At 39.7% G+C, this 13,132-nt stretch overlaps 1 protein-coding gene across 2 annotated transcripts in view; it reads left to right on the forward strand.

Moving 5' to 3' along the window:
• Positions 1–371: 371 nt before the first annotated feature.
• Positions 372–13,132, forward strand: part of Snrk (SNF related kinase) — a 374,848-nt gene continuing 362,087 nt past the window's right edge. For both annotated transcript variants that reach the window (XM_053781947.2, XM_053781948.2), the window contains exon 1: positions 372–743. The gene's annotated coding sequence lies outside the window, so the exon portion shown is untranslated. The remainder of the gene's footprint in view (positions 744–13,132) is intronic.

Here is a 13,132-nt window from a genome sequence, read left to right on the forward strand (position 1 = left end):
CAAGGGCATTGTTGCCTGGGATTTTACTGGCGAGATTAGATCCTATGGTTGAGAAGTCATTTATCTTGTTAACTGTATCAACGTTTAAAGACCATGCTTCACACCTCAAGGGAAGTTCCTTGAAACTGGTGAGGGGCTCTTGATCTAGGGAATTGGATCTGTGCTCCAGTTCCTGAATTAAGCCTGATACCTTCCATGCCCACCACAGGCGCTGTATTATCCTACGGGTTTAGCGCTTCTCCATTATAATAATAATCTATACTAAGGTGTTTTACACCACAATATTCTGGTACATTTCCCCTTTTGCCTTCATACATTCACTTTCTTTCCGCAGGTACTAGTTTATTTTATGTAAAACGCCAAACCCCTATAGGACATTCAGCTCATGGAGGGGTTGAAGCTCAATACTCCGTCCACCAAGCACGAGATACATTTTATATAACTGTGTTTGAGAGTACTTTTCTAAACAATGTACCATCAAGACTGTTCCAAAAGTTTAAACTTATCTGCGAAACCTAAGTAATAACTGGATTATTTACCTACTGAGGATCATTGCTAGAAGAGCTGGAGTGGATGAAAAAGTTGTGTGTGCGTGGAGGAGGTGCGCGTCACCTTAGTTTCTGCACAATGTCAACAGAGAAGGCTGTGTTCTGAGTGAAGTGATTGATTTAGTGCATTATGTGAAACCTTGAGTGGATTATGTGGAAGCAATGTATTAAACCCATGCTTTAACTGAGAAATTTGTAAGTATATATGATTTTATCCGTCTTTTCTTCAACAATTTTCATTATATTCATACAAATACGAGGAGCGGTGTTCACCACGGACTACAACACTTGCAGGAGTTGGTTCCTTCAGGCGGTGAGACATGAACTTATCACTATCACTGTTAGAGCTGCTTTAAATCCACATGGAATGCTCATTCTTGTCTAGATTTGGCATGCTGCAGTAGGCTCAAGTTTATATTGATTAGCTGGAGTTTGTCTGCTGTGTAAAATGTCTTGTCTAAATATTACCTGCAGTAAAGCCAGGGATATATTAAGTGCCATTGCTTACCTTGCCGGCAGTTTTGATCTCGAAAATCACTTTAGTCGTTCAAATTATTATGTAATACTTAAACAGTGATTACATTTTACAAACAGCATTTTGTAGCAAGTTATTGTCACCTGGATGTGTAATAAGTTTTCCTGTTCCCTCGGAGTCCCTTAAAGGGTATGCAGTTATACTGGTTTCATTCTTGTTGATCCTAGGAATTAGAACCATCCTCATCCTTGGATACAACCTGATCATTTGCCATTAATTCCTCAGGTGCTGTATGACCTCTATGGGTTTATTGTTTACCCATCAATATAATAATTGGGCTTTCGGCCTGTGCAAACTACATGATCTGTTATTGGCATGTAAAAGATGAAATCTGTTAACTTTTTATACATATTTCATTCAATGACTCCCTCCCATATCAAGACACTGTATATACTGTTAATACATTTAATCTGACTGCTACTATGATGGCATTATTACTAGATCTAGCACTTAATATTACTAGATCTAGATCTTAATATTTGAAATAATTCTTAGCATAATTTTAGATTACTCTGTAGCCAAAATGAATATTGGTGGTAGCTTACTCTGCTGGATAATAGGATACCTGTCAAATAGAGTATCCTCTGTCCTTTACCAAGGCTTCAGAAGTGATTCTAAAGAAATGTCTTTAGGTACACCGCAGGGAGGAGTTCTTAGTCCCATGCTATTTAATATTCTGATTAATGCTCTCCTAAATGCTCTACCTGCCTCACCTAAACATATAGCTATAAGCTATGCTGATGATATCATGATCCATACAACAGGGCATAAGAAGATGAATACCATTCTTAATGAAGTTCAAGCAATTTGTAATCGACTAGGCCTCATAATATCTTCCTCTAAAACAAAGATATTAACAAGCAAACGACATCCCCCACCCATCTATTTGCAGGGTGAAATCATTAGCTACGTTAAAACTTACAGATATCTTGGTGTAGATGTACCCTTTAACAAATCCACTATACCACAACTAAACAAGAAATGTAAAGCTAGGCTAAATGCTCTCAAAGCTGTTGCTGGCTACAATCCCAATTATGGTGCTAATGTGAGAATCGTGAGAATGATGTACATAGCCTATGTTAGGTCATTAATTGATTATGCTGCTCCCATGTTGATATTAGCTAGAGAAAGTTCCCTCCGACCCTTGGAGTTAATGCAAAATGAAGCTCTCAGGACTATTCTTGGCTGTCCCAGATCTACAAAAGTTCTTAACATGAGGAAGGAGCTTGGTATTTCTAGTATCAGTGATAGGATTGTTGAAATTAACACTGTACTCGGTATTAGAATGCTGAGAAACGAACCAGACACTGTCACAGTGAATCTTGCCAAGTGTCTAGAGGTAAATACACACAGATCTAAATGGATTGTGAAAACGTGCAATTGCATTAAGTTTTATAACCTGCATGAACTGTATCACTGTAGGCAACAAGAGCATTTCACCCCTCCATGGAAGATGTGTTCATTTAATATCACATACCTACAAGTCCCTCCCAAGAAGCTCATTGCTAGTAATCCCTTCCTTAAATCTCTTGTTAGAGCAACTGCTCAAGAAGAAATTTTTCGCCTAGCTGGTAGTAATAAGTTATCACAAGTTATATACACTGATGGATCTAAACAGGAGTCTTCTGGCAGGGCTGCATCTGCTCTTCTTGCCACCTCCCTAGTTAAGAACGATAATAAATTTGTTGAGTTAGGCATAAGAATTAACAACTGGGCGTCTACACTGCAAACTGAATTGTTTGCAATCCTAATGGCGCTAAAGCTAACCTATGACACTGAGCTTGACTCTATCATCATTACTGATTCTATGTCATCATTGAAGGCTCTTGGCTCATATAATGACTCCAACAACATGCTCATTGGGGAAGCCAGGTATAGATACTCAAAAATTAGGGACAAAGGAATTAATGTACAATTGCTATGGATCCCATCACACATTGGATTACTCCTTCATGATAAAGTTGATATGTTAGCCAAGAAGAGTATCCAGAAGGAGAACGTAGAATATAACTTTGGTATAACTGTGTCTAGCATTAGGAATAATATTAGGAGTGAAGTAAATAATGAAGATGATTGTTATAGGAATGCAGTTAGAAGCCTGAGTAGATCTGTAACCCACTATGATAACATGAACGTAGATAAGTATGTTTATGGAGCAACTTGCAATGTGAACAGACTGACTGATGTTGTAGTGGCCAGGCTTAGGCTTGGTTACAAGTACTTCTGGCAGTTTGGGAGACACACAGATGATGATCAAACTAAATGTAAATTATGTGATCAGGCATATGGTCACTCTCTTGAACACTATGTTCTTAATTGTCCACTTATTGAGGAATACAGAGACAGACAGTATAATAACCTATGTGACATGTCAAGATATCTTATTAATGAAAATAAGATACCAGATATACTAAGCAAATTTCCTAAATTTGCTTGTAACAGATAAGTGAACTATAGATATGTAGATATAAATCCATATGTATTCCTGTTAACCCTTTGGGGCCTAGTTCCTAGGCCTTTTGTGTATCCACATGCTCTCGCGCTACCGTCCACAGGATGGATATGGGGTGCACAATAAACTAGCCACTTCGGTGGCAAAATCTAATCTAAAATCTGTAGCATAAATCAGATATAATCACATTTAATTTTGAATGTATATAAGAGAATGTTTGGCTTGCATCTTTTGTTCTATGCCAGGTAGATCGCAAAATTTAGTTTTAGTTGTAAGGTTTTCATATTTGCATACTATTTCAATGTCTTGGTATCAGGCAAGGTCACAGTTTGTCAGTTGCAGGTTTGGTGTCTTTGTTAAAATGTAACTAAATATAACTTTGAGTTAACCAACAATGTACTTAGGTTAAAGTTTGACTTGGTTATTACGTTAGTGCTTGCTGATAGTGTCAATAATTTTTTTATAAAAATAACAATAATAATAATAAGAAGAGCGATTGGTGGAATGATGATGCAAAGAGAATAGTAAGAGAGAAAAAATTAGTACTGTATATGAGAGGTTTTTACAAAGTAGAAGTGGTGCAAGGAGGAAGAAGTATATGGGGAGGAAAAGAGAGGTTAAGAGAGTGGTGAAGCAATGTAAAAAGAGAGCAAATGAGAGAGTGGGTGAGATGTTATCAACAAATTTTGTTGAAAATAAGAAAAAGTTTTGGAGTGAGATAAATAAGTTGAGGAAGCCTAGGGAACAAATAGATTTGATTGTTAATAATAGAAGAGAGTTATTAAATGGAGAGTTAGAGGTATCGGGAAGATGGAGGGAATATTTTGAGGAATTATTAAATGTTGATGAAGATAAGGAAGCTGTGATTTCGTGTATAGGGCAAGGAGGAATAACATCTTGTAGGAGTGAGGAGGAGGGAGTTGTGAGTGTGGGAGGAATTCGTGAGGCAGTGGGTAGAATGAAAGGACGTAAAGCAGCTGGGATTGATGGGATAAAAATAGAAATGTTAAAAGCAGGTGGGGATATAGTTTTGGAGTGGCTGGTGCTTTTATTTAATAAATGTATGGAGGGGGGTAAGGTACCTAAGGATTGCCAGAAAGCATGCATAGTTCCTTTTATAAAGGCAAAGGGGACAAAAGAATGCAAACATTATAGGGGAATAAGTCTGTTGAGTATACCTGGTAAAGTGTATGGGAGAATTATTATTGAAAGAATTAAGAGTAAGACAGAGAGCAGGATAGATGAACAAGGAGGCTTTAGGAAGTGTAGAGGGTGTGTAGCCCAAGTGTTTACAGTGAAACATATAGGTGAACAGTATTTAGATAAGGGTAAAGAGGTTTTTGTGGCATTTGTGGATTTGGAAAAGGCGTATGACAGGGTGGATAGGTCTATGTGGCAGATGTTGCAAATGTATGGAATAAGAGGTAGGTTATTGAAAGCAGTGAAAAGTTTTTACGGGGATAGTGAGGCTCAGGATAGAGTATGTAGGAGAGAGGGAGATTATTTCCCAGTAAATGTAGGCCTTAGACAATGATGTGTAATGTCATCATGGTTGTTCAATATGTTTATAGATGGGGTTGTAAGAGAAGTGAATGCTTGGGTGTTGGCAAGAAGTTTGGGGTTAAAAGATAAAGAATCTAACACAAAGCGGAAGTTGTCACAGTTGCTTTTTGCTGATGACTCTGTGCTTTTTGGGAGATTTTGAAGTGAAGTTACAGAGCTTGGTGGACGAGTTTGGTAGGGTATGTAAAAGAAGAAAATTGAAAGTGAATATAGGAAAGAGTAAGGTGATGAGGATAAAATTACATAACGAAAGATTGGATATCAGGTTGGAGGGAGAAAGTATGGAGGAGGTGAATGTGTTCAGATATTTAGGAGTGGATGTGTTAGCAGATGGGTCTAGGAGAGAGGTGAATCATAGAATTGACGAAGGGAAAAACGTGAGTGGTGCACTGAGGAGTCTGTGGAGACAAAGAACTTTGTCCATGAAAGCAAAGAGGGGAATGTATGAGAGTATAGTTATACGAACGATTTTATATGGGTGTGAAGCATGGGTGGTGAATGTTGCAACAAGGAGAAAGCTGGGGGCAGTGGAGATGTCGTGTCTGAGGGCAATGTGTGGTGTGAATATAATGTAGAGAATTCGTTGTTTGGAAATTAGGAGGTGGTGCGGGATTACCAAAACTATTATCCAGAGGGCTGAGGAGGAGTTATTGAAGTGGTTTGGACATGTAGAGAGGATGGAAGAAAATAACGACTTTGAGAGTGTATAAATCTGTAGTGGACGGAAGGCGGGGTAGAGGTCGGCGTTTGGAAAGGTTGGAGGGAGTGGGTAAAGGGCTTGGACTTTTAGCAAGCATGCGTGAGTGTGTTAGGAGTGAATGGAGACAAATGGTTTTTAGGGCTTGACGTGCTGTTGGAGTGTGAGCAGGGTAATGTTTATGAAATGATTCAGGGAAACCGGCAAGCCGGACTTCAGTCCTGGAGATGGGAAGCACAGTGCCTGCACTCTGAAGGAGGGGTGTTAATGTTGCAGTTCTATAACTATAGTATAAGTGCGCCTCTGGTAATATAGTGATGAAGTGAATGATAGTGAAAGTTTTTCTTTTTCAGATCACCCTACCTTTGTGGGAAATGGCCAATGTGTTAATAACAAAAAATTTTAGCATGATACATATTTGTACAAAGGAGTGTAACAATTTGGTGAACATGCCAAAAGCCCCTTTATATGCAGAGCATTTCTGGCAAACTTAAGATAAAGTTAAGATTAATAAGGCAATAACAGTGCTGTAATTGTACATAGGTTCATTAGGTGAGTTATAGTGAATACAAGAAAATTGAATATTCACCTAGTTCACGCTTTAATAAGTTCGATAGAGAAGAATTACAGTTTTGTTATAGTATATAAAAAATACAGTATTAGAATTTAGCACAACTTAAAATAATGAAGTTGAAACAATTTTAAGTTTGGAGTAATGATTAAATAGTTGAGCAGTCATCAAGAGGCAAGTGTGGAGGTAGTGCATGAGGCAGTGAGGAGGATCAAAAAGGGTAAAGAAACTGGGATAATTTTGGTCAAAACTGAGATGTTGAAAGCAGGTGAGGATATGATTTTTGAGTGGTACTTTAGGATTGAAAGAGAGCATGAATACTTATTTTATATAAGGGAAAAGGGGATAAGAAAATGTAAAATTTATAGAGAAATAAATGTATTGAGAGTATCTGTATGTTGGGTACAGTGTACAGTGGAATTAATATTATTTATTATATTTGGATTTAGGAAAGACATCTGATAGAGTGGATGGGGAAGCAATGTGGCAGGTGTTCCAAATATATGGAGTAGATGATTGATTATTAAAAGCAGTAAAATATTTTTATGAAGAGTGAAGCTCAGGCTATGATACGTAGGAGAGAAAGGGAGTATTTTCAGGAAAAGTAGGTCATAGATATGGATGTCACCATTGTTACTTAATGTAATATTAGATGGGATTGCAAATGAAGTGAATGTTAGTGTTCTGTGGTATGGGTTTAAGGGATGTTAAATCTGAACTAAAGTAGTTGAAGTTGTTATAGTTGCTCATTGCTGATGACCCATTGCTTTTGGGGGATTCTGAAGATAAGTTACAAAAGATGGTGGATGAGTTTGGGAAGATATGTGTTTATCTAAAAAGGAAGTTAATGAAAATAGAAGAGAGTAAAGTGGTGAGACCAAGAAAAGAATCTAGCCAGTGAAAGATTGGGTATCAGATTGGAAGAAGTACATATGGTGTAAGTGAATGCAGTTAGATATTTGGGAGTGTGTATTAGCAGATTAGTTGACGAAAGAAGTGAATCATTGAGTAGATGAGGGAAAAAGAGATATTAAAAATGGAATGTTAAGGAATTTGTGGAAAGGACATTTATCAATAGAAGTTAAAAGGGAAATTTACCTGAGTGCAGTATAGAAGTAACAGCAATTTTGTGTGGGAGTGATGCATGGTCATTACACGTTATACTAAAGAGGAAGTTGGGGATATGTTTGAGATGATTGTATGTCGTGAATATTGTAGGGAGAATAAGGAGTGTAGACATTAGAAAACGGTATTGTCTGCAGTGTTCCAATGATCAATGCCCCTACAGCCCAGTCCTACACCAGGACTCCTGGTGGATGATCGAATCGTCAGGGTGTTGGTAGTCCACCATGTGTATGAAGGCAGGACGTTGACAAGTATTGGTCCCTTCACATTTGTTGAATTTTCCTTAAGCGCATCCCAGTTTTTCATTGGGGGTATTTCACAGCATTTGCCAAGCCTCTTTCATGGGAATGATTTGTGTGTTAAGATATGGGACCAGTCTTTCTAGAATTTCCCAGGTTCAGATTATAAAGTATCTCACCTACATTCCAAGGGGTACAGAGTGAGGGACTTCGAATATTAACAGTAATATGTATAGGTGCTTGACTGAATCTGTGGACAGTGAAGGTTCTCTCCACATTCTCCAGGTATGCGATTTTGCCTGTCTTGGATGGAGCTGTTGGATTATTACAGCAGTACCCCAGCCTAGAGAGAACAAGTGACTTGAAGAGTATCATTATTAGTTTGGCATCTCTTGTTTCAAAGTTCTAGTTATCCAGTCTATTATTTTCCTTGCAGTTGTGTGACATTGTTATGATCCTGGAAGGTGAGATCTGACATAATGTCTCCCAGGTCTCTCTCACATTGAGTTATTTGAGTTTTTATACTCTTAAAATCAATGCAAGCCTTCCTTTGAGCACAACCCATCATTGTTGAAAGCTGGAAGCTGATCAGAAGCTGCATACTGTAAGATAGTTCAAGGAAAATAATATACAGTAATATTTTAAGAGCAACATGGGCAAATTGGCAGCTACACACTCCCATAACTATCCCAAAGTACTTCTACATAGGACACCCCAGTTTTGAAAGTTTGAAGCCAATCGGTAGAGGAAACCAAAATTGGGAATGGTCTATATAAAATAGACCAGAGGGCACCTGCACATGCTACTATTGCAAGAAAATTTTCTTAGTTACAGAACACCAGCATTGAAAATTTGAAGCCGATCGGATGAGACTTTTTTAAGTTATATGTGGAAACCTTATAAGAGAAAACAATATTGGCAACTAATTACTTAAAGATATCCCTTCTAATCAGATATCTAATAATACTGAATAAATTTTAATATAACAATCCAAACTTCAACCTAAATAGCATACACCAACGCTGACAGTTTGAAGCCAATCAGAAGTAATTCTCATGTAATCGTATGAAAAGTTCTGCTCTCTAGGTAAAAAAGATTTACCAAACTGGTACGTACACAGCCTACTAACAATCTGATCCCTTTCTCTAAGATACGTCAAACCTAAAAGTTTGAAGCTGATCTGAAGAGGGGTTCTCAAATTATCACACACAAACTTTGGGAAAAAAGGAAGATTCCTAGAACCTCTTCATGGTTGCTCACTCCAGGGAAAAAGTCAGGGAAATTGGTTTAATTTTTAAGATCGGACTCTGCAAATTTTGAAATTTTACAGAAAAATTTACTGTATCAGAGAAAACTGACTAATTAGTATCGATTTTACCATGTGAAATAAACAACCAAATGTGTAAGTGGTAATTTGATTAAAAGATTCTTAAGATTTTTCTTGTCAGACTTCTCTGTCATTGCCCATCCCCCTGGGACATTAGGTTGACCAGTGCATTAATAGAACAATACAAAAAGTCAGAGAAACAAAATAAAGTGGCGCAGTTGCTTTAAAACTCTAATCAACTCAGTAAAGAACCAGAGAACAGGGAAAATTTTAATTTTGTCAGGGAAATGTCAGGGAATTTTGAAATTAGTTGTCTGTGGCAGCTATATTCTGTAGAAATATCCTCTCGGGGATATCTAATTATTACATGACTGAGTGGCCATCATTTACCAATGCTTAAACACTGAAATCCATTAATTATTTATTAGCAAGTTATATACTACAACGATCTGATTTAAAATTGAAAACCAGTCACGAACAAAATTGGAACCAGTGTTTTTAATCTCAAAATTAAGAACTGATTTTAATTACTGCTATATTTTACGCTGAATTGGAGCATAGCTTACATACAGCGTAATGAATAAAAATGTATGCGGGAAAATTCAAAAGAGAGCTAGAGTTAATATGAATGGGGCAGAGAAAGAGTGGAAGGAGGGAAAGGAGATTTTTATATTAGATTTTGCCACCGAAGTGGCTAGTTTATTGTGCACCCCATATCCATCCTGTGGAGGGTAGCGCAAGAGCATATGGATACACAAAAGACCTAGGAACTAGTCCTCAAAAGGGTTAACAGGAGTACATCTGGATTTATATCTAGAGTTGATTTCTCTGTTCCAAGGAGATTTAGAAAATTTACTTAATATGTTTGGTATCTTATATTCATTAATGCGTTATCATATTAGTTTATCTATCTATATTCCCCAATAAGTAGATAAACGCATAGTGCTCAAGATAGTGTCAATAGGGCTGACCATATACTTTTCATTTCGCTTGATCATCTGTGTCTGCCAAACTACCAGAAGGAAATGCCAGAAGCTGCTAGACGATGTAACTGAGGGTGGCAGGAAGGAGACCATTAACTGAATTCTAACTTGGGAACTTTCCAACTTGCCGATTCATCCTCACAACCTGCTGATTTATATGTGACCAGGTAATGAACGGTCTGGGGTGAAATTATCCACTCGTAAATAGACAGGGAGAGAGGAAGAACTGGTTCTGAACCAGTCTATTGTGGAATAGATAGTTCTGCAGAATAAAGGTTCGGAACCAGTTGTTTCAGTCATAGCTGCAGAATGAATGATGACCTGGATCCACTTATAATAATAATATCTTTATTTACTACAAGTACATGTACATGGTATACAGGCCTAGCTGACATCAGTGACATACTACTATATAGAAAGCCCCTTGTTATGCTGAGCATTTCAGCCAAATTAGGTCAGTGTCCCAGGATGCGACCCACACCGGTCGACTAACACCCAGGTACCCATTTTACTGATGGGTATGTAGACAACAGGTGTAAAGAAACACGCCCAGTGTTCTACCCTGACTGGGAATTGAACCCAGACCCTCGCCGTGTGAAGCGAAAGCTTTAGCCACCAGAGCCTTACTTTGTATATGCAAAGCTGTAGAGTGAAGGACCAGGGTAAACTCACCCTGGTGCTTACTCACCCAGGTCAGAAATTCAGCGTCTACGTAAAGAAACAATCTGCATCAGGACTACAGTGTGTAGCGTTTGTTATTCGCTATTTGGAATTCCAGGGCAGTTGAATTATAGTGGATTATCAATTGCATGCAGTATGTATCCTTCCAATTCAGTGGCGCACTGGTATAACAACAATATAGCAGTGTTCAGTTGATGGGCAGGAAGCATATCCTGGTGGCTAAAGCTCCCGCTTCACACACGGAGGGCCCGGGTTCGATTCCCGGCGGGTGGAAACATTTCGACACGTTTCCTTACACCTGTTGTCCTGTTCACCTAGCAGCAAATAGGTACCTGGGTGTTAGTCGACTGGTGTGGGTCGCATCCTGGGGGACAAGGTTAAGGACCCCAATGGAAATAAATTAGTCCTCGATGACGCACTGACTTTCTTGGGTTATACTGGGTGGCTAACCCTCCGGGGTTAAAAATCCGAACGAAATCCTATCCTATCCTAACCAACCTCTCAATAAATTACTCAATATGCACACACGCATATTCAAAATACACCAAAGTGGATAGGCTACTACCCTTTTACAACCCCACCTACCCCTCCTCCCCCCCCAACCTTTCCTACATTTCATCCTTACCCATCCTTCTTCCTCCCTCCCATCTTACCAAAGCTCTGGTCAGAACCTCGAACCTCGAGTGGATTATCGTCACAGCGGGTTGTGTGTGTACTCACCTATTTGTACTCACCTATTTGTGGTTGCAGGGGTCGAGTCCTAGCTCCTGGCCCCGCCTCTTCACCGGTTGCTACTAGGCCCTCTCTCTCCCCGCTCCATGAGCTTTATCAAACCTCGTCTTAAAACTGTGTATGGTTCCTGCCTCCACTACGTCATTTTCTAGGCTATTCCACTGCCTTACAACTCTATGACTGAAGAAATACTTCCTACTATCTCTCTGACTCATTTGTGTCTTCAACTTCCAATTGTGGCCTCTTGTTTCTGTGTCCCCTCCCTGGAACATCCTGTCCTTGTCCACCTTGTCTATTCCACGCAGTATTTTATATGTCGTTATCATGTCTCCCCTGACCCTCCTGTCCTCCAGTGTCGTCAGGCCGATTTCCCTTAATCTTTCTTCATAGGACATTCCCCTTAGCTCTGGAACTAACCTTGTTGCAAACCTTTGTACTTTCTCTAGTTTCTTGACGTGCTTTATCAAGTGCGGGTTCCAAACAGGTGCTGCATACTCCAGTATGGGCCTGACATACACGGTGTACAGTGTCTTGAATGATTCCTTACTAAGGTATCGGAATGCTGTTCTCAGGTTTGCCAGGCGCCCATATGCTGCAGCAGTTACCTGATTGATGTGTGCTTCCGGAGACATGCTCGGTGTTATACTCACCCCAAGATCTTTCTCCTTGAGTGAGGTTTGCAGTCTTTGGCCACCTAGCCTATACTGTCTGTGGTCTTCTGTGCCCTTCCCCTATCTTCATGACTTTGCATTTGGCAGGATTAAATTCGAGAAGCCATTTGCTGGACCAGGTGTCCAGTCTGTCCAGGTCTCTTTGAAGTCCTGCCTGGTCCTCATCAGATTTAATTCTCCTCATTAACTTCACATCATCTGCAAACAGGGACACTTCTGAGTCTAACCCTACCGTCATGTCGTTCACATATACCAAAAATAGCACTGGTCCTAGGACCGACCCCTGTGGGACCCCGCTCGTCACAGGTGCCCACTGTGGTACATCATTACGTACCATGACTCGTTGTTGCCTCCCTGTCAGGTATTCTCTGATCCATTGCAGTGCCCTTCCTGTTATATGCGCCTGATGCTCTAGCTTCTGCACTAATCTCTTGTGAGGAACTGTGTCAAAGGCCTTCTTGCAGTCCAAGAAGATGCAATCAACCCACCCCTCTCTCTTGTCTTACTTCTGTTATTTTATCATAAAACTCCAGAAGGTTTGTGACACAGGATTTGCCTTCCGTGAATCCGTGCTGGTTGGCATTTATACTCCTGTTCCGCTCCAGGTGCTCCACCACTCTCCTCCTGATAATCTTCTCCATAATTTTGCATACTATACACGTCAATCATACCCTGCTTAAAGCTATGTATGGATCTCTCCACTTGTCTTACTACTCTGACACAGTGTCTCACGTCATCTGCAAACAGGGACACCTCAGAGTTTATTCCTTCCGTCATGTCGTTCACAAATACCAGAAACAGCACTGGTCCTAGGACTGACCCCTGCGGGACCCCGCTGGTCACAGGTGCCCACTCTCTCGCCACGTACCATGATATCCATTGTAGTGCCTTCCCTGTTATCCCTGCTTGGTCCTCCAGTTTTTGCACCAATATCATCAAACGCCTTCTTGCAGTCCAAGAAAATGCAATTACTGTGAAACCATGTTGGCTGCTGTTGATGTTCCTTTC

The sequence above is a fragment of the Cherax quadricarinatus genome, chromosome 30 (genome assembly GCF_038502225.1).
Source record: "Cherax quadricarinatus isolate ZL_2023a chromosome 30, ASM3850222v1, whole genome shotgun sequence".
Classification (NCBI taxonomy): Eukaryota; Metazoa; Arthropoda; class Malacostraca; order Decapoda; family Parastacidae; genus Cherax; species Cherax quadricarinatus.